The sequence below is a fragment of the Serinus canaria genome, chromosome 3 (genome assembly GCF_022539315.1).
Source record: "Serinus canaria isolate serCan28SL12 chromosome 3, serCan2020, whole genome shotgun sequence".
NCBI lineage: Eukaryota > Metazoa > Chordata > Aves > Passeriformes > Fringillidae > Serinus > Serinus canaria.
In genome coordinates, this window is record NC_066316.1 from 22,278,034 (window position 1) to 22,296,388 (window position 18,355).

Below are 18,355 nucleotides of genomic sequence, written 5' to 3' on the forward strand. Positions count from 1 at the left end.
CCTGCTGCCACCATCACCTACATATTCACTTGTGCCAGTGTAACAGCTGGTGGGACTGCACAGTGAGTTAGATGGGGAAGCTAATTAATTCTTTCTGGAAACCTTTTCTGGGGGAAGGAGAAGGGGTAGGAGATGTTAATTTTCCTCACTACAGTTCAGCATGTGCCTTAGAGTGCCTATGGATCCCCATTCAGATTTCTTTTTTCTGTAGGAGACTGAACAGAAATCATCTTGCTTCTAAATTCTGGAAGAGCAGGCTGTGCTGGAATGGAATGGATGTGACTTTATTCACTGGTAGAGAAGGAAAAAAGCCCCTAACCAGCCTGAATTTTTCTGTATGGTACTGTTGATCTTCGGTGCAGTCATCTCATGTCCTTTCCTCCCCTGTTCCCTGGGCACTGCTGCCACAGGAGAGGGTGCCAGTGGCCTGTGATGCTGTACAGATGTGTGTCCCTTCCAGGCACTGGTCTCAGATCTGCCCTTTTTTGTGCTGTAAATCAGCCCTCCTGGACTGTCTTCTTTACTGCACTCCTTGCCTGGGTATCTCACAACTTTCCCTGAACTTTAGTTCCCTCTGGTACAGAGGTTCCTCATCTTCCTTTTCCCAGCGGTAGTATAGTCAGATTTTGCTCTTTATCCAGTGCTTTCTACTAAGAGTTCTCACAACTAAGTGTGCACCTCCTCATTTCTTACACAGAAAAATAGCTCTAGGTGATGGTAGCAGTGGAATACAATCACAGCCTGCTCTCCATCAGGGTGTGCAATAGTTAAATAGCTGTCCTGGCTTCAGGCCACTGCGCAAGTAATCTGCATTTTAACCATTTCTTTTGGCAGCTTGATTTGCTCATTTTTGTGTTTATATATCATGTTTCTGTGGTATGTGAATCTAACCAAGTCCTGCTGTATGCCTGCAGGCATCTCACACTGCATACCTGAGACCCCGCTCACCCGTGTCGCTTCTGTTGTTCCAGTCCCAGGTTCTCCCTGTGCTGTTGCTGCCCGAGCACCCAGCGCTGTCCCTGGGCAATGCAGATGGATCCCTGCCCAACCCCTGTGGTGCTGTGAGCCTCCCTTCACCTGGATCTCGGGAAACAGGCTCATCTCGGAGTCAGAGAGCAAGAGCAAGCTGCGTGTTCAGTGACGTGATTCAGAAACCTAAATGGGATCAGGGTTGTGCTGTGTGACACAATGAGAAGCTAATGATGTTCAAGAATAAGGAACAGTAATTATGCCCTGCTGTTGTAATTTTATTATAAAAACTCATTGATGCCTTCCGTTCTGTGTATGAGCTGTTAACTGGTCAATTGCCAGAAGCCTTTCTCCAGATTTTATTCAGTTCTCAGAGTGTTTTCCCATCCTGGGCTGAGAAGAAGACCAAGAGGGAGCATTTTAGGGTCTGTGCCACGCAGCAGGGTCAGGAGCCTCCAGGACTCCTCTGCAAGGCTGACAAAGCAGCAAATCCAGCCCTCACAGCCAAGTGCCTGTGCTTTGTGTGCGTGTCCCAGTAAACCAGGGGTGTGCCGTGTTCTCTGCTCCGCACTCGCCTTCGGGAGCTTTCCCTGGAGCGGGTTCCCCGAGCGGGGTGCAGCGCGGTGTCCCTGCCCAGCTCGGCTGTGCTCTGCCGCCTTCTCGCGGTCACCCAGCGCTCGCAGCCTCCGCTCCCTCCGCGCTGCTCCCGCCTTAGCGCCGTCCCTCAAGGGCCGTGCAAGGCCCTGGAAATGTTGCTAAAAGTAACAAAAGCGTTTAGGAAGAAAGCGAAGAGGAGAGCCGCGAAGATGCTCAGAGGGCTGGAGCGCCTTTCCCGTGCAGACCGGCTGAGAGGATGCGGCTGTTCAGCCTGGAAAAGGGAAGGCTCCCGGGAAATCTCATTGTGCTTAGAGGGAGCCGATACAATCAGGGAGAGCAACTTTTTACTCGGGCAAGGATGAACAATTTTATACTGACACAGGAGGGACTTAGAATAGATATTAGGATGAAATTCTTTAGTGAGGCACTGGCACAGGTGGCCCAGAGAAGCTGTGGGTGCTCCATCCCTGGAAGTGTTCAAAGCCAGCTTGGATGGGGCTCCGAGCAGCCTGGGATAGTGGGTGGCATCCCTGCCTGGGACAGGGGATTTGGCACTTGATGACCTGTAAGGTCCCGTCCCAAACCATTTTATGATTCTCTGATAAGTTCTTAACAGAGGAACTTCATAACAAAGCTGATTTGAACTGGGACTTGGCTAAAATAATTCAGTTTCAAGGTTTTTTGTGATAAACAAATACTGGGACTTTGCTAAAATAATTCAGTTTCAGGGGGTTTTGTGATAAACAAGTACTGGGACTTTGCTAAAATAATTCCATTCCAGGTTTAGCTGGCTGTCTCAGCAATCATTTTGTTGTTCCTTGGAGTCAAATGAAGGAAAATTTGTTGGAAAAATACAAAACATTAGGTCAAGAGGTCTGAGTTACTACTCTGTTTCAACTGTAAAGTGTTGATGAAACTTTGGATGTAGCTTTTTTCCTGCAATTTTCTGTATGGAGAACAGAGGGACAATAACAGCTACTTTATCACAGTGTTTGATTGAAACAAAGTCCTCAGTGCAAAGATTATGTGGTGTAAAAACCAATAGGACATTTCCCAGTGGGACCCAATAGGACCCAAGTTCTTTCAGAGAATTCTGTCTCAGGAGTTTTATTTTTTAAATACTTTTACAAAATCAAGGTGACCTCATGCCGAATTAAAGTTTCTCGCTAAATTCTTACTGGGAAGCAGAAGAAAACTAAGGAAAAATATTTACTTTTCATGTAAGCATATAAGAATAGGTTTTTCGATTTGTTTATACCTAACTGATTAAATAATTGATTATTAATCAGTTGTTGATTTGACCTTTAAATTAAAAAAAATATTTTGCAATACCTAGATAGTAATAATAACTTTATTACTGTCTGGTATCCATCCACCTGTAGTGATGTACAGGTGAAAATTCTACCGTGTACCCTCTTGATAATTAATAACTCTTCTAATGGAAGAAAATACACATGCTTTTTTCTGCACTCCTCCAAAGGAGTAAGGAGAGAAATAAAGACATTCATAAATATTGTTTCCAGCCATGCCACTTTTTTCTGAACAGAGCAGTAGTCTGAGGGACTTTATATCTCCAGAGTACAGCAGTTAGGGAAGACTTGATGATTTTCATGAGTAAAGACAGAGGAAGAGGTGTCTCTGGTTTTGTCTCTCTTTTCAGAGGCACTGTTCAGCACTCAGCAGATGGACAGCTTTAGTTCATTTGAGTGTCACGACTGGGCAGCAAAATTAGCACTGATTAAAGCTGATTTGAGGGCTGGCAGATTTCTGTCAATGGGCTGCAGCTCAGTGTGTTGCTGTAAAATCATCCGTGATGGATTTGCTGTGGAGGACATGGCAGGAAATGGGACTGCTCAGACAAGGCACATCCTTCTGTGCCCCTAGCAAAGAGCTGCTTGCAGGGCTGGCTTGCTTGGCCTGGGACAGCCCCCTGACATCCAGGGTCTGAGCCACTGAAGAGTTGCTTTGAATTCTGTCACCATCATATTTTCTGAAAAATCCCCTTGCCCAGGATGTCTCTCCTGGGAAACTGAGAAGCCTCAGAGAAAAAGGAAAACCATATTATCTCATTTGCTTCTCCTGTGTTTTGCTGCTTTGGAATGTGGTTGGAGATTGTTTATCCAACATGTGAATTTTTTTTACTTAATGACTGATCACCATCCAGCTGTGTCAAGGCTCTGGAGAGAGTCACAAGTTTTTCTTTATTATCTTTCAGCCTTCTGTAAGTATCCTTTCTCTATTTATTATAGCATAGTATAGCATTCTTTAATACAATATCCTATCATAAAATAATAAATTAGCCTTCTGTGAACATGGAGTCAGATTCATCATTCCTGCCTTCATCCAGGGGACCCTGAATATACCACAGACTTCAATACACTCTTCTTCAATACACTTCAGGGTGGTGCCCCACCCTTAAGAGTAAGGAGGCACCCAAGATTCATAAATGCTCATGGGCAAAAGGAATGACAAAAGCCAGAGGGTCTGCAAACAACCAGAAAACTTTATTAGTGAATTGCACACTTGGCAGGGAAATTGGTGTGTTGGTCCCTGACCTATTGTATAAGCATGTGGTGTGGGTCTGGGATAAAGGGCTGGGGTGAAAAGGAAGGCAGGAAGGAAGAGATTAATTAAAGAGAAAAAAGGAGACAGAAAGAGATCACCAGTCCTGGTTTCAGCATCGGCTCCTCTCTGCTATTAATTACTAATAATTATTTGGTATCTCAGTTTTTTTCATAAGCAGTATATCCTGCTAATTTTGGCTCATATTATCTGGTGTTACCCCATGGATTGATGTGCTTTTCTCTTTAAAAGCTCTTTAAACACATCCCTTAACTGTATTCCTAACTCCTCATCCTGCATTATTGTCAGTGAAGTCAGCAATTGCCTGCCTTTAATTCTTCTCTAAATATGGAAGACCTAACCCATTTCCTGCTCTTTTCATATAGATCTTTCAAGTTTGTAAGGGTCAAGCCTTTTACAAAATAATTACTCAACATGTAGCATGAGTAGCATGTAGCAGTTGATTTTTCCAAATAAATTACTTTTAAATTAATATTGTGAATATTTACTTTAAAAATGTAACCCTGTGTTTCCCTTCTTTTTCTTCATCTTGTCTTCAGATTTTTGAGTTTGCCCTTTTATTGTGGTTTAGACTTCCAAATAAGCTATATTTTTATGGACAAGAAATAGTTTAGATATGGCAGGAAAGACATGGAATTTTTAATAACAAATACTAGTAGATACTAGTAGACATTAGATACTACTAATGTCTACTAGTAAAGTTAATAATTTGTTTCTCCTTGGTCTTACATGAAGATCAAACCACTTAATACTAGGATTTACAACTGATTCTCTGGAATTTTTATCAGTATTAACTGGGAGCTCTATTTACTATGCAGTTAAAAATAATAGAGTTGAGGTTAAAGAAAATATTTGAATAGAAGATAGTAGATGTGAAAAAAACATGTCTGAATGGCAAAGCACTGGAATGAGATCCTGGGTTGGCACAGAACATTGTGGCTTCAGGGAAGTTAATAGACCTGTCCCAATTCACATGTAGAGTTCAGAAGCAAAACAATGGAAATTAAGCTTTAGGGGGAAAAAAAGGGAGAACCTTTTACTCTGAGGCTTGACTTCATTGTTTTGGGGGTGGGAACCCAGTGAGGAAGTCTGTAGGTTGCATGAAAAATGCACAGCAGAGATTAAAGTAGCGCTTCAGCCACTGGAATATTTTTTTTTTCTCTTTCTGTATGTCTGGTAGGTGGCTCATAAATGTTTTCTTATGCACCACGCAGGGTCCCGGGCGGGCTCAGCAGGTGGCAGAGTTTGTCTCCAGCTCTGTTCCGAAGCGCACACGGATGCAGCAGCCGCTGGATGTCCCCCTTGCTCCGCTTTCCTGCACAAGGAGCAGCCTGCCGGAGGGACCCTCCTGCAGCTGGCAGGGACAGAGGGACAGTGTGCGGGCCAGCTGCTCGCTGCTGCCCAGCTGCCTGCCATGGTGTGACACAGCTCTCAGCACAAGAGATGGAGAGGTATCAGCAAGACTGACAGATGAGAAATGCGGTTTTCTTCCATTACAAGAGCACTTTTTTCTCCCCACCCCATTCTTCTCAGCTGTGCTCTGTGCCACTCTACTAAACCTGCTGCCCATAACTGAAGACTATTTGAAAACACAAGTTAGAATTTATAATGCCTTTCTCAACAGTTCCCATCTGTAAGTTCTCTGTTAGGCAGGATAGAAGAGAGGCACCAGGTAAATGTTCTTTTTTCATGCCAGGGGGTTCTGGCCCAGATCAGTAGAGCTGGGAGCACCTTTATATCAACGAGAACTAGATTTCCCCTTTCTGGAAGTGTCTGCACTCTCTGCTTTCTCTGTTCTGAAACAGAATTGAGAGAGACTTCAGAACTTCCAGTGAAATCCTGCTCTGAAGAAGTGGGCATTAGGACAGAATTTTGGTTACTTCTGTGAGTCAAGGGTACAGGACCAGGTTCTTTGTGTTGCTCAGCTGCTGTGTTGGAAAGGCAATGGAAATGATCAGCCCTTGTTTGTTAGGGGCATCAGAAATACCTGAATGCAGCAGAACTCTTCAGAAACTCTGTGGAGGCTGAGAACCTCAAGGTGTCTGACTTGTGTGGGACCAAAGAGTTCTGCACTGCTGCCCAGCACAGAGCTCTCAGGGATGGGAGCTCAGGGGAGAACAGAATGGTGCCTCAGGCAGTGCCTTCAGCAGGACCCATCAAGGTGAGTGCAAGGAATTTGTGTTCCAGTGATCTAGCTGGGCTAAAATGGGAATTTGGGGTTAGGCTGGAATGTAATAGAGAGCTCAGAATTTCAGGGCAATGTGATGACTAGATCATTTTTTGCATTCCTCAAATCTCCACACTATTTTCAGAATGTTTCATCTGTATATTGTGAAATAGTATGTTTCCTTATATTCATATTATATCTTCAATTCTTTCAGTTAGAAAACAACTTAGATTACAAATTCTGAATACTAAAAGTCCGATATATTTCAGGATTTTGCTGGATTTTTTTTCCTGTGTATTTTTTCCTCAGTATAAATGAAAGGAGTTACATAAATTTTGACTTTTGTGGTCGGCCAATATTTGATCTCCTCTAGTTTATTTATGTCAGAAATGTTTATACAAAGTGATGTATCTTTGTGTACATTCTTTGTAATCAAAGTAGGATTAAACTGAGGTCCTGTTTTCCTGAATGTAGCAGGAAAAAAGACAATAGGAAACAGCTCTTTTGGCAGTAGCCCAAACCTCTCTCTTCAATCAGGGCTGCACTCAGAAAATCCTTGCTCTCTTTCTCTTTTTGGGGCTATTTCAGGATCATTCCACAAACTGCTTCACTGGTTTGGGGGGTTTTCTTACCTACATTTGTAACATTCCTGACTGGGCCACACAATTTTGCTAAAATTACATACACACACTTCTGTGTTTGCATCCACATGGCTCAGATGATTTTATTTGATTGTCTTTATTTGCTTGGCTGGTGCTTGGGAGGCAAATACCTATTTGTCTGCATCTTCAGCTATATTTCAAACACATTTTCTTCTCTAGGACTACAAACTGGTTTCATTTCACTCCATTTTCTGCTGGGTTTTTCAGAGGCCATTCAGGAAAACAGGCAGGAAGAGACATTTTGGTCTCTCTTATCTCAGACAGTGAAATTTAAGGAATATCAGAAGTGTTGTTGAACAGTCTAAACTAATCATTAAACAGGGGAGGTGCTTATTACCATGTTCTTAAAGTCTGGGGCAGACAATTCTGCATTTTGCTATGCTTAATATTTAAAAGCCTTTAGTCCTTCTGGATTTTAGCTTTCCAGGGTTGTATTGAGAAAGATGTTTGCCTAATCCTGACTCTGCATAAAAACAATAATCAGAAGTAGTTATTCTGTGCAAGAGCCAAAATGCATGGTTGTTATCTTAGACTGGCAGTGAAACCCCTGGAGATCTTTTAATTATGTAAATTAGCATGAAATTAGAAAATTATATTTACTTTGAATGGGGGGGGGGGATGTTTGGTTTTTTTCCCCTGCAAAACCCAAAACCCAGAATAAGTGTTATCAAAACATATGGTTTGTTTCTATAGCTTTTAGCTAGATTTAGCAATCAATTGCTTCAGGTTCATAAGTAGTTATCTCATCTGTATCTTGCAGCAATATTTGTCAAAACTCCCAGTAGTGTGGATGTCTTAATATTCTTCAAAAGGAGAAATGAAGGAAAGGGATAATAATGTACCCAGATGTACAGTGAAGTACAGAGCTCTGAAGTTCCAAAGTTGTTTTGGTTTTTTTTTTAAACCAAAAGCAAGGTCCATTTAAGTCTAGAATTATGGAAGAAAAGTGGATATGTAATTGTGTTCATAATCAGAGAGGTGCTTTTATTGGTGCTTTAAATAATGTAAAATCTGTAGGGTTTTGAGCAGCATAGAAAACATGAAAGTTGATAATGTGTAGGAGGTTACTGTGGTCTAAGGAAAAGAAGGGGGACTGGATTCCAAAATAGTGAAATTCAGCATAGCTCAGTTGGAGCTCTGTGTTTCTATTGATGTACACTAGCTGAAAATTGGTTTATGATTTCGAGTTGCATAGAAACAAAGCAAACAAACAAAAAAGTTCTGCTATGAAAGCATCCATCTAGGAAAACATTTGGGGGAGAAAAATACAGTGAAAACAGCACTCTTTCTAAATTAAATTTACTATTGCCTTTAATAAACTGGTAGGGAGTTCCTGATAAATGGGGACTGAAATGTGAAGCAAACTGTCAATGCTCTTTTATTTGCCTTGATGGTATATTTACAAGAATACACTTCTTAATTTTTTTTTCATTACTTCTAAAGAAAAAATAAATGCTTCATAGCCATCTGGAGGAGCATTTGCTATGATTGTTTCCAAAGGGGCAGCTTAAGAGTTTCATAAATATCAAAGTTAATAGGCTCCTAGAAACAAGGGAAATTGCCTGTAGGTGATTTCTACTCATACAGAAACAGCTCCTCTCTGAACTGCAGTCTTCTCTAAACTTTCTCTCCAGGCCTGTTGCCCATTACTGTGCTGTCCTGTTCCTGCTTCCTTTAGCTGTTTTGAATCAGCACTGGGTAGAGCAATGCTTGTATGAAATGTACTTGAGGGTGAAACACAATCTCACAAATTACAGAAAATCTACAATGTTAAGTGTAGCTCGTGGCTATAGGCAGATCAGAAGCAGTCTAATGAGAACACACTGCTTTTTGGAAATGAAACAGCTCTGCCACATTGTCATAAAGCCATAGTTAGGGCTGGGTTTGAAGAAGAGAAAATCTTTCACAAAGTGGCTTCCAGAAGGAAGTCTGAGAAATAATTCTTTTTTCATGTATTGATTTGCTGTTTGGTATGCAGTAGGAGATGATTCTCCTTTATTTTTGCCCCTCCTGATGTTAAGGCACTTAATTGATAACTTTTACTAGAAATATAAAATCATTGTTTTCTGCATGAACAGGATAATATATAGATGCCTCATAATGGTCATACTTGGAATAAGAGCTCTTGCCTCTCCTTAAAGGTGCAGGAAAACCTCATCATCATTACCCAGCTCACAGAATCATGCTTAGGAAAGGATGTGCACTATGACAAGATGTGCTAGAACATGGGCTCTTCCTGTTGGGCTTTCATCAGGCTTTGAGTCCTCGTGGGCTCTCTGCTGGCAGAGCCTTAAAGCAGCCTCAAGGCAGCAGAGCTGGTTCTGCAGAGGGCAGCAGGAGGCTGAACCAAGACTGAGCAGTGCTGGTTATTGCATGGGAAGAGAATGGTGGCAGCTCCTGGGGCTGTCCCCATGAGAGTTGAGCTGGTTCCAGCCAGGAAGGGCTGGTGAGTTGTGATTTAGTTCACAAATTGCATCCACACTTGGGATGCCCATTGGATACAAATGAGGAGGGCCTTGCTCTATTCTTCTTTACTCTTCCATGTTCTGGTAATTTCATTTTATGTGTGGACAGCTGTTCATCATGTTAGATATTTGTATTTCACAGTCCTCACGTTTCCTAAATTCTTTGTTGGTGAAGAAGAATCATTCATAAAGTTGTGGCAAGTTCCAGAAGTGTGGTATCAGAGGTTTTACATAGGACCTTTTATACAGACCTTTATTTTTGAAAGCTAACTCAGGAAGTACATTGTTGCTCTTAGCACCCCTGGGGGACTGGCTAGAAAATAAATGTAGGCTTCCCTAGCAAAGATTATATTGTAGTCTTGATTAAAGAGTGAGCTCTCAATTCCTTCAGCTGCTGTTTTTTAGCAAATCCATCCCTGATTCTCTCTTGCAGGGTGCAGAGTACAATAAGGAAAAACATTTTTCCTCCTTCAGGCAGCAAGTAAGCCTCTCCCTCCCTCCTTCTGTCCATCCAGCTGCAGCTGAACAAAACGCATCACAGGAACTGAAGGGGAGAAATATAACCCAAGATCTATTTCTTCTACTCACTGTATACAATATAAAATAATACTTACTTCCCAACAGCTCACCCTATAGCATGTGTTTCTTCTTCCCCCACTTCACTAGTCTGCATTAATTCCTGCTGGTTCTGGCAGGAGCCAGCCACACACTGAGGCTCTGGACTTCTCTTACTCTGCTGTGTCTGTCAACATCAACATTTCCATTACCTCTCTCTCCCTTGATTGTGGGGGTCCTTTTCTCCTCTCACTCTCTTTTTATCACTCATTTCTCCCTCATCCTCATGTCACTCTTTTTTTTGTTTTCTTGATTCTCCAAGAGCTTTTCAGTTTGCCCCACACTGACAGAATGGAGTCCTACTGTGTATTTTGTTCTGCCTGATTGGGGAAGCTGAAACTTAGCAACCCTTGGACTTCTCCAAACTGTGTAATTGAATTGTCTAGAGTGTTAATCATCATTGGATTGTTCTGACATTCTTGATGCAAAAATATGTACCTTAAAATAATTAAAGTAATTACAGAATTTGCTTTTAGCATGAATATATTTCTTCTTAGTGATGCTGAAATGATTTACTACTCCCAATATTTATATATTGTTTTGACAGATATGCAGTGGGCTGTGAGTAATTTTAAGGTGGTACAGTTTACTCCATGCTGCTTAAAAGCAAGGATTTCCCCCCTCCCCTTTTACCCCATCACATTTTATTATTAATGGACACATTTGAATTGTCAGCTTTCCCAAAACCTTGGTGTATTGGCTGCAATGATCAGAATAATTGCTTAACCATGTCATCACTAACTAGGAGTACTGAACATGCTCTTACTTTATCTTTTCCCTAGCAGTTCTTCTGGTTTGTTTTTTTTTTTTATTTATCCTGTTAGTTTAAATATAAGAAATGCAAGCCAAAACAGCCAGTAATGTGGACATGGAGGCTGCCAGCAGCTGTGTGGGCTAAGAGTAAACTTTTGGCTTTGTCAGCTGGCAGGTTAATGGTGATTGCCATGAATATTAAATGACATAACCAAAACAAAACTCCCAGAGAGACACTTGTGCACAAATCTTACAGCAACACAAGCAGCTCAGACAGCGTGCTCTCTGTAGGCTCTCTTAGAAGAAAACAGTGCTGAGATGTATTAGGATGATTTTTATCAACCAGAAAGCCAATCTGTGATGCAGTGGTTGAAAGTTAGAGGCCTTAGTGTTTTTCAGCTTGAGGCAAAATTCTGTTTTCTGAAGTAGATAAATAACAGGTAAATTATCTGTGCTGTTCTCCCTTGGATTTAGTACATTGTTATATTTTTGGGGGTTTGTGCTGTCTGAAAATGTGTAAACAAATGTGTACCAGCCTTACTGTTAAAGTTCATACCAGCTCTCTGGTGTGCAAGTACAGTCCCACTTTTCCCTCTTTTTTTTATTTTTATTTGGGTTTTTGTTTTGGTTTGGGTTTTTCTCTTAAAAAAACAAAAAAAGCCCCAAAGAAATAAGAAACCACGTTGCAGGCACAGAATAATGAACTACATTTGAGTTTGTTTCTGTTTTGTGATTTGTCCCAGACAGGGTAAGAACTTGCTATTCACAGAGTTCCTCCTTTGGCTCCTGTGGTGTAAAGGTACCTGTTCCTCCAGCTACATGGAAAAAACCTGTAAAATAATTAAAATTCAAGAAGCCTGGATTTATATGAAATAACACCAATGGAGATCTGGGATGATTCCATCCAAAGCACTGCAGTCATGCTGTTTCTGAAAGGATATCTAAAGGTGAGACATTTTCCAGGGCCTAGACAGTAATCTTGGTTACATTTTCAAGTGGGGATCAAATCCTTGCACATACCTTCCTTGACTTTCATGGTCATTTAAATTTATACCAACTGAATATGTGGTTCAGTGATTTCCATACTGCAAAAGGAATGATCTGCAATAACAGAGTAGGTTCCTTCAGATAACTGCATGTTGGCATGATCCATTTTGTGGTGTTATTCTGAGTATAAAAAGATAAAGTAAATCTAAACTATTTTTAGGTGCAGTGAGTCAGTCTAAATGAGTTGATGGAAAAAGATAAAAATGAAAGGACAGTCCAGTTAGAGGAAGTTATGGAGAGTAATGCTTTTATATAAACATTCTACAGAATTCATTTCTTTCCAAACTCTGTCTATAAATCAAGTGCTTTCCAGTAGTTCATGGAGACCTCTCAGGTCTAGCTGTCTACTTTTAATTCAATTTCATTAAAAGCAGAATTCATATATATATATATTTAAAGTAGATTTTAAAAAGTATTTTTGTAAATAATTAATGCAGGTATTCCAGTGATTATTATGTGACTACCAGCAGTGTGCACAAGGAAAAATACAAGTGGCCAGCAGATTCCCAGCTGTGAAGAAAATACATTCAGTAAAATGATTTTTCAGCTAGTACCAAGAAAAACCCTGATTTATTTCTGTTGTTCTTAAATCAAACAGCCTAGTGGGAGAGATTTTTTTAAGGGTAACATAAACCAGATACATTTAAAAGATCCAGACTTTGTGTTTTCACAGTACCATGAGGAATTTACACACACTGCCTCCAACAGGCCTTGCAATAAAATGAGCTGCAGTATTGTAAAATAATGGTTTGTAACTATTTTCCTTTGTATTAAAGCTCCCCATAAATAGATATTGTTTGGATCAACATGGGGCAAACCTCACTCACTTCAGCTGAAAGATGAAGCACCACAAAGTGATACCTCTTTGGAGTGAGGAAAGTAAAGTTAGAGTTCCATAAAGTAGCATTCTCGATGCTATAGCCATCTTGGGGTGCCACCAGCCCAAATGTCAGGCCAACATTACCTTCCTCAAGAGGCTGGAAGTCACAGCAGGGATAAAAGTCACAAGGAATTCAAGGAAAACACCAGCTTGTTTAACAGCTAGGAAGCCCTTAAGGATGGCAAAGCTGCAGTGAAGCTGAGAGCTGCAGTCTCATTTCTGTGTCCCAGGTCACCTCTTCACTGGCTAAACTCCAGCCTTCTTTCTTAAACTGCAGTGGGCATCATTTAAAGACAAAATGGGAAAAATTGTAAGTTATGGTCTGAACAGCAGCAGTGTGATTTTCCATGAATCCAGGCACCTGCAAGGTATCAAAGCCAAAGGCATTGTATTTTTGGAAAATGAGACTGAGGTTGTCAAGTAAGGAGCCAGCAGCATGAGCTGTTTAATTCCTGCTGATTTCCCCAGAACTGTATCCAAGAGGATGTCACACTTTTCTGTTCTCAAGTTCAACCTTATCTCTGAGAGCATCAGCAAGTTTCACCTCTTCTGAAAGAGCACTCTCCTGGGATTTATTTATAATCTCCTGCTGCTTCTTGTAAGTCAAGTTTCACTCCCCTTCCTTTGCTCTGCCTCACATCATTATATCGCACTGGTAGGCTGCTGCTTCACATATGAACCTTTCAGCAGCCTGTTGTCTTCCAGCTGCAAGACATGCTAAGCTCAAAGGAGACCATTCAGAGGAATGGGAAGCAATTTAGGGACAATAATAATATTTAATGTGTAGAATCACAGAGTCTAAGCACATACCAAACATCCCTGCTAAGCTCATGTTCCTAAAATCCTTTCAAGTTCACTAAAATTGATAGGTTGGTCTTTACACACATTAATACTGAGAGTTTTTCAGCTATCCCTACAAGCACATTTCTGCCTATCATTTTTGTTGCGTCAGAGTGTTATTTGTGACCTGGTCAGTTTAAGAAATACATGAATACATGTTTTAAAAGACTGTAAGATTGCTGCTGCATTTGTCTAAATTGCTGGATCTGTCTGCTGTGTATATCAGGTGCACATGTACCTTTGTCTTTGTGCAACATGAAAATACTTCAGAAATGCCTTGGAAGTCCCACTGCTCTATTCTTAAAAAGTCTTGCATCTATTTTAAAGTTACAGAGTATGGTGAAAAAATAAATAAGGAAAAATCCTTGAAATGCCTGAGACACTTCCAAGACATGTTACCTAAGAATGTGATCTCAATTTAAACACATAATCCCTTTGATTATCTCTTTTGCCTTAGGTATACTTAGGTGTGCTGCACAGTTCAGAATGTACACTTTGGTTTTTTGTGGAATGAAATTTATTCTTGTTAGTAAAGTTTTTAGGAGTTTTGCTCAAACTTAAAAATTAACAAAGGGATAAATGTAATTAATAATTTTGAGTTTACCTGGACTTTTATCTGCAGTGTAAAATAAAGCTATGGAGGCACAGCCCCCAACAAGGCAAATAACCTTCCTAGGATACTCTTGATCTGGCATGGCTATTTTGAACCAGTTATCAGTTTAATCTATAAGTTACCCTGCAGGCAGTGACTTGCTTGGTAACTAGCTCTGTGTATCCAACACAAATGATTGTGGAATCCCTGCAAAGCAGCACAGAACAAGGCACGAGGAAGTTTTCAGTCACCATCTAATTCTGTCTGCCCAAACTGCCTGAAACAAGTGCCACCTTTAAGGATTATTTTTTCCATTCAATGCTTTTGTTGTCTACAAAAGAAAGGTGAAAGCTCTAAGTTTCAGCTCTACCTTCAGATATTCCTGCTAGCTTAGGCCTGGCTTGATTCAGTTCATGTGTTTGACACTTTGTACACCACTGTCTCTTTAAAGCCCCAGGAGAAGTGGATTAAAATTTTCACAGTGCAAGGGTTTAGATTCAAGTCTTTTTCAAGGCTTTATCTGCTGCCTTTGCACAGTATGGGAAAACTTTCAGCAAAATCTGGAAGGTAAAATATAGACCCTGGGACAGTGATTTCCTTTTTCAGAGAGGTTTCTTTAAGTAGAGGGAAAATGAGGTCATATTTTGATTTCTCTTGGCTGGCTTATCTCCAAGATGGCCTACACCCAGTTTCTTCTAAACTTTTCACTTCTCAGGAGATAATATCTCATGTCAGAATGATAAAGACTCGTGTCAAGAAGTACTGCAGAACATGGTAAGCTGAACATTCATCAACAGTACAAAATTTCTGATGGCAAGAGCTACAAATAACTTACAGGAAACATTAAAAGAAATTGTTTATTCAAGAGTACTTCCTGTGGCTCTGCAGTTCATCCAGGTGCACAAGCTCTATTTTTCACAGAACATTCATCTCTGTTTCTCTTAGTTTGGATTTCTCATCAACAGATTACCCAAGCCAAGATTTAAGTGTAAGTTTTGTAAACAAGTAAATTAGGATTCACACTTTCTACTGAACAGAAGGAAAAAAGCTAAACCAAAAGGTGTCATGTAAAGCCCAACAGATGGATAAGGGTGCAGTTTCCATTGTTATCACTGGCCATATTTGACAAAAGCAAAAATAGGAAGCACTGCTATCAGACCTGCTCTGCCAGATCTACCTTGCCAGTATCAATTGTTCCAGTAGCACACTAAGATAAATTCTCTTTTCCCACCTATTTTCTTTTCTGGGTTTGGGTTATTTTGGACATGCCAAGGTCAAAATCATGCCTATTAGAGTACTTCTAGCAGTGATTCCCACCTATCATACACCCAGGTCTTTGACACTCTGACTGACTACAGAGGGGAAAAAAATCACCTTTTGATACAGCACTGAGTTTTCTACCAAAGAAGCCAGACTGTACATTATAATTGCCTGAACTGGCACTCAGAGAAGGAGCTCTGAGCAAAGTGCTACAAATCTGAAAGTTTAGTGATTTTTTGTTTGTTTCAAAGCATTCACAGACAAGTACTAGTTTGCTTGAAAACTGCCATTCTGTATACCATATAAATAACTTTCAGGTTATAGATGCATGTGCACTTTTATGAATATTACTTATGAGACACAGATTTGTCAAATGTAAATTGCATGGTTTGTATATTTTTTCCTGTATGGAGAGGAAAACATTAGGCAAAGGAATAAAGGGATGATGGTAACAAAGTGTGTGATTGTCATCACTTACGTCAGTTCTGGGATTTCAAGATATCCAGTGTTCATCGGAAAATATGCAAATACTAATCAGAGCTGCTCAGCACATCTTCCTGATGTGCAGCTGAATCCTTCTGAATGGCAGCTTTTTCACTCACAGTAGTAGGCAGATGGGGTTTTTTTTACTTTTTTTCCTTTCAGTTCAACCAGATTAGCTGAAAAATTAGCACTGGGCTTCCTATGTGGATCTTCCACATCTCTTCCATTTTCTTTTGAGCAAATGCAAATTGCATTGAGCCCATTCCAGATAAATATATTCATCTATAAGGGACAGAATACATATGTGAAAGTCATCTAAACCATTTTGTCTTGTTCTACAAGTTCTTGGGAGTCTCACAAGGAAAAACTACAGCAATTTAATACTTTTCCAAGCTATTATTAGTTGAATGTATTGCCTCATAGTGGTTTTAGAGCAACAGTAAAAGGAGGTGATTTACAAACTGTTTTGAGTCTTCCTCCATTCCAGAGCACAATCCTTAAACAGATAAGCATCCTCTTTTAATTTTTACTGAGACATGGAAGTCTGGCAGGTCTGACAAGTGCAGTCTGAACTGTGATCCTACATTGATTCCTACACTGATGTTGTGATGAATTCACAGTCAGTGGTACCAGCAGACCACAAAGTTAGCAGCCTATGCTGCAGTTTTCAAAGGATCACAAGGCCTTTTCTGCAGAAGAAAACTAATACAAAACCTGATTTAAGTCAATGAAAGACTCATATTTTGGTAAAGGGTTACAAAAAAAAGAGTGGTGTCCATATACGTATTATGGATAGAAAAGAAATAACTTTATGTCTTACACTAAATTCCTGGAAAAATCTCAGCTGCTCAATCTGCAGGATTCAGAGCCTCTGCATTCCAGCAGGTGGTCTTGTTTAGATTAGGATGCAATAACTAATAACACATTCTTAGGAGGATTTCTCTTCACTGCACTCTGTACAACTGCAAAAAAGTAAAGAGAATACTTGGATTTGCATTTCATAAACCCTTTACTGAATTTTTGTTGCTTACGCTTGCAGTCCTAATGCTTCAGTTAGTAAAGTAGGGATGATAGAATTTATCCTGTCACAAATGCGTTAGGGTCAAAGTGAGGGACTATTGAAAAGAGTGCCAGCTGGGAAACACCAACTCAGATTATGCATCATCTAGGTAAGTGAGCCCATCTGATAATTCTTAACATTCTGAAGAGTAAACTATTATTAAATACTAAAGGAAGGCAATTCTTGGCGCAGCAATTCATTAAAACCTTAGACTTCAATTAGCAAGATGGATGTTGAAGGCACACAGCAAAAATAATGACATTTGCAATGCTATCTGGAAGCAGCAAGCAAATTGAAAAGAAATTCTAGACTCTCCAAAGGAGGTGTGGAGTAGGAGGGCTACAACATGGCTTTGCACAGCTTGCTTGTTTTGAGTGCAATTTATAGATCATGAGGGCACCTGTTTTACTGGAATAATACAGAGGTCAGGGAAATGCAGCTGCCTGAACAAAGCAGCCATAGCTGACAGCTGGCTTTTAAGCAAAATCAATTTCAGGCCACTGACAAATAAAACAACCTTAGACATAAAGTAGTGTTGTTGAATTAACACTAAAGGAAATACTGTGGTAATCTGAATGCATTTTGAAACAGCAGTCAGTGAAAACGTGTCAAGGATGTGTCCACTTAAAGCCTTATTGTTGTAACACTTCTATTGAGTGGAAACCTCAAGTGAAATAGCCTAGGAAGTGACTAAATGTGAAACCTTCAGTTTCCAAATGGAAATAAAACCAAAAAGGAAATGTTTTGCTTTCTAAAGTGTACTCAGTTGTGATAACCTTGTCTTTCCTAACAGAAAGGAAGGATTAAAGCATCTCCCTCACAGACAAGGGTGAGAGCAGCTTGAATTTGTGAGGATCTTGCAATACAAGAGGGGGTTTTATATCACCATTTCCTGTTGCAACAGGAGCACTTCCTCATTGAAAAGAACCTGAAATTCAGTACAAGCAGAAACTCTGAGTTACCTGCATTGACATCAGCAAAGGTGATTTCATAGAGAGAACAGGAACACTGAGTCACTCAGTGGTGGTGAGCTGCAGTTGAGCTACAAAGGGTTTTTTTTGAAATGCAGCTGGATGTCATGATGCCAGATGAAGCAAGGACTTCTACAGTAATCACAGCAGCACAACTATTGAAGCTGCCCCATCAGGAAGCATGCAAGGAAAGGAGGAGAAGGGCAAAAAAACTAGCAGGCACTGAAAATTGTTTGTGAAATATTGGCAAACTACCAACCACCATAACCACCAAACCCACATGCATTCCCACAAAGACAACAGGTATCATCAAGGAGCAAACTCCCAGCTGCTGTTGGTCTCTAATCAAAAGAACAGCAGTAATAATAATAATAAATAGTAACACAAAATAATAATTATCTGAAGCAATAG

General features: G+C 40.3%; 1 long non-coding RNA gene across 1 annotated transcript in view; it reads left to right on the top strand.

Annotated features, from left to right (window-relative positions):
• Positions 1-15,245, top strand: part of LOC115484962 (uncharacterized) — a 50,205-nt gene extending 34,960 nt beyond the window's left edge. The window contains exons 2-4 of the long non-coding RNA XR_003945690.2: positions 972-6,310; positions 11,555-11,758; positions 12,296-15,245. This is a non-coding gene — a long non-coding RNA (uncharacterized LOC115484962). The remainder of the gene's footprint in view (positions 1-971; positions 6,311-11,554; positions 11,759-12,295) is intronic.
• Positions 15,246-18,355: the final 3,110 nt, after the last annotated feature.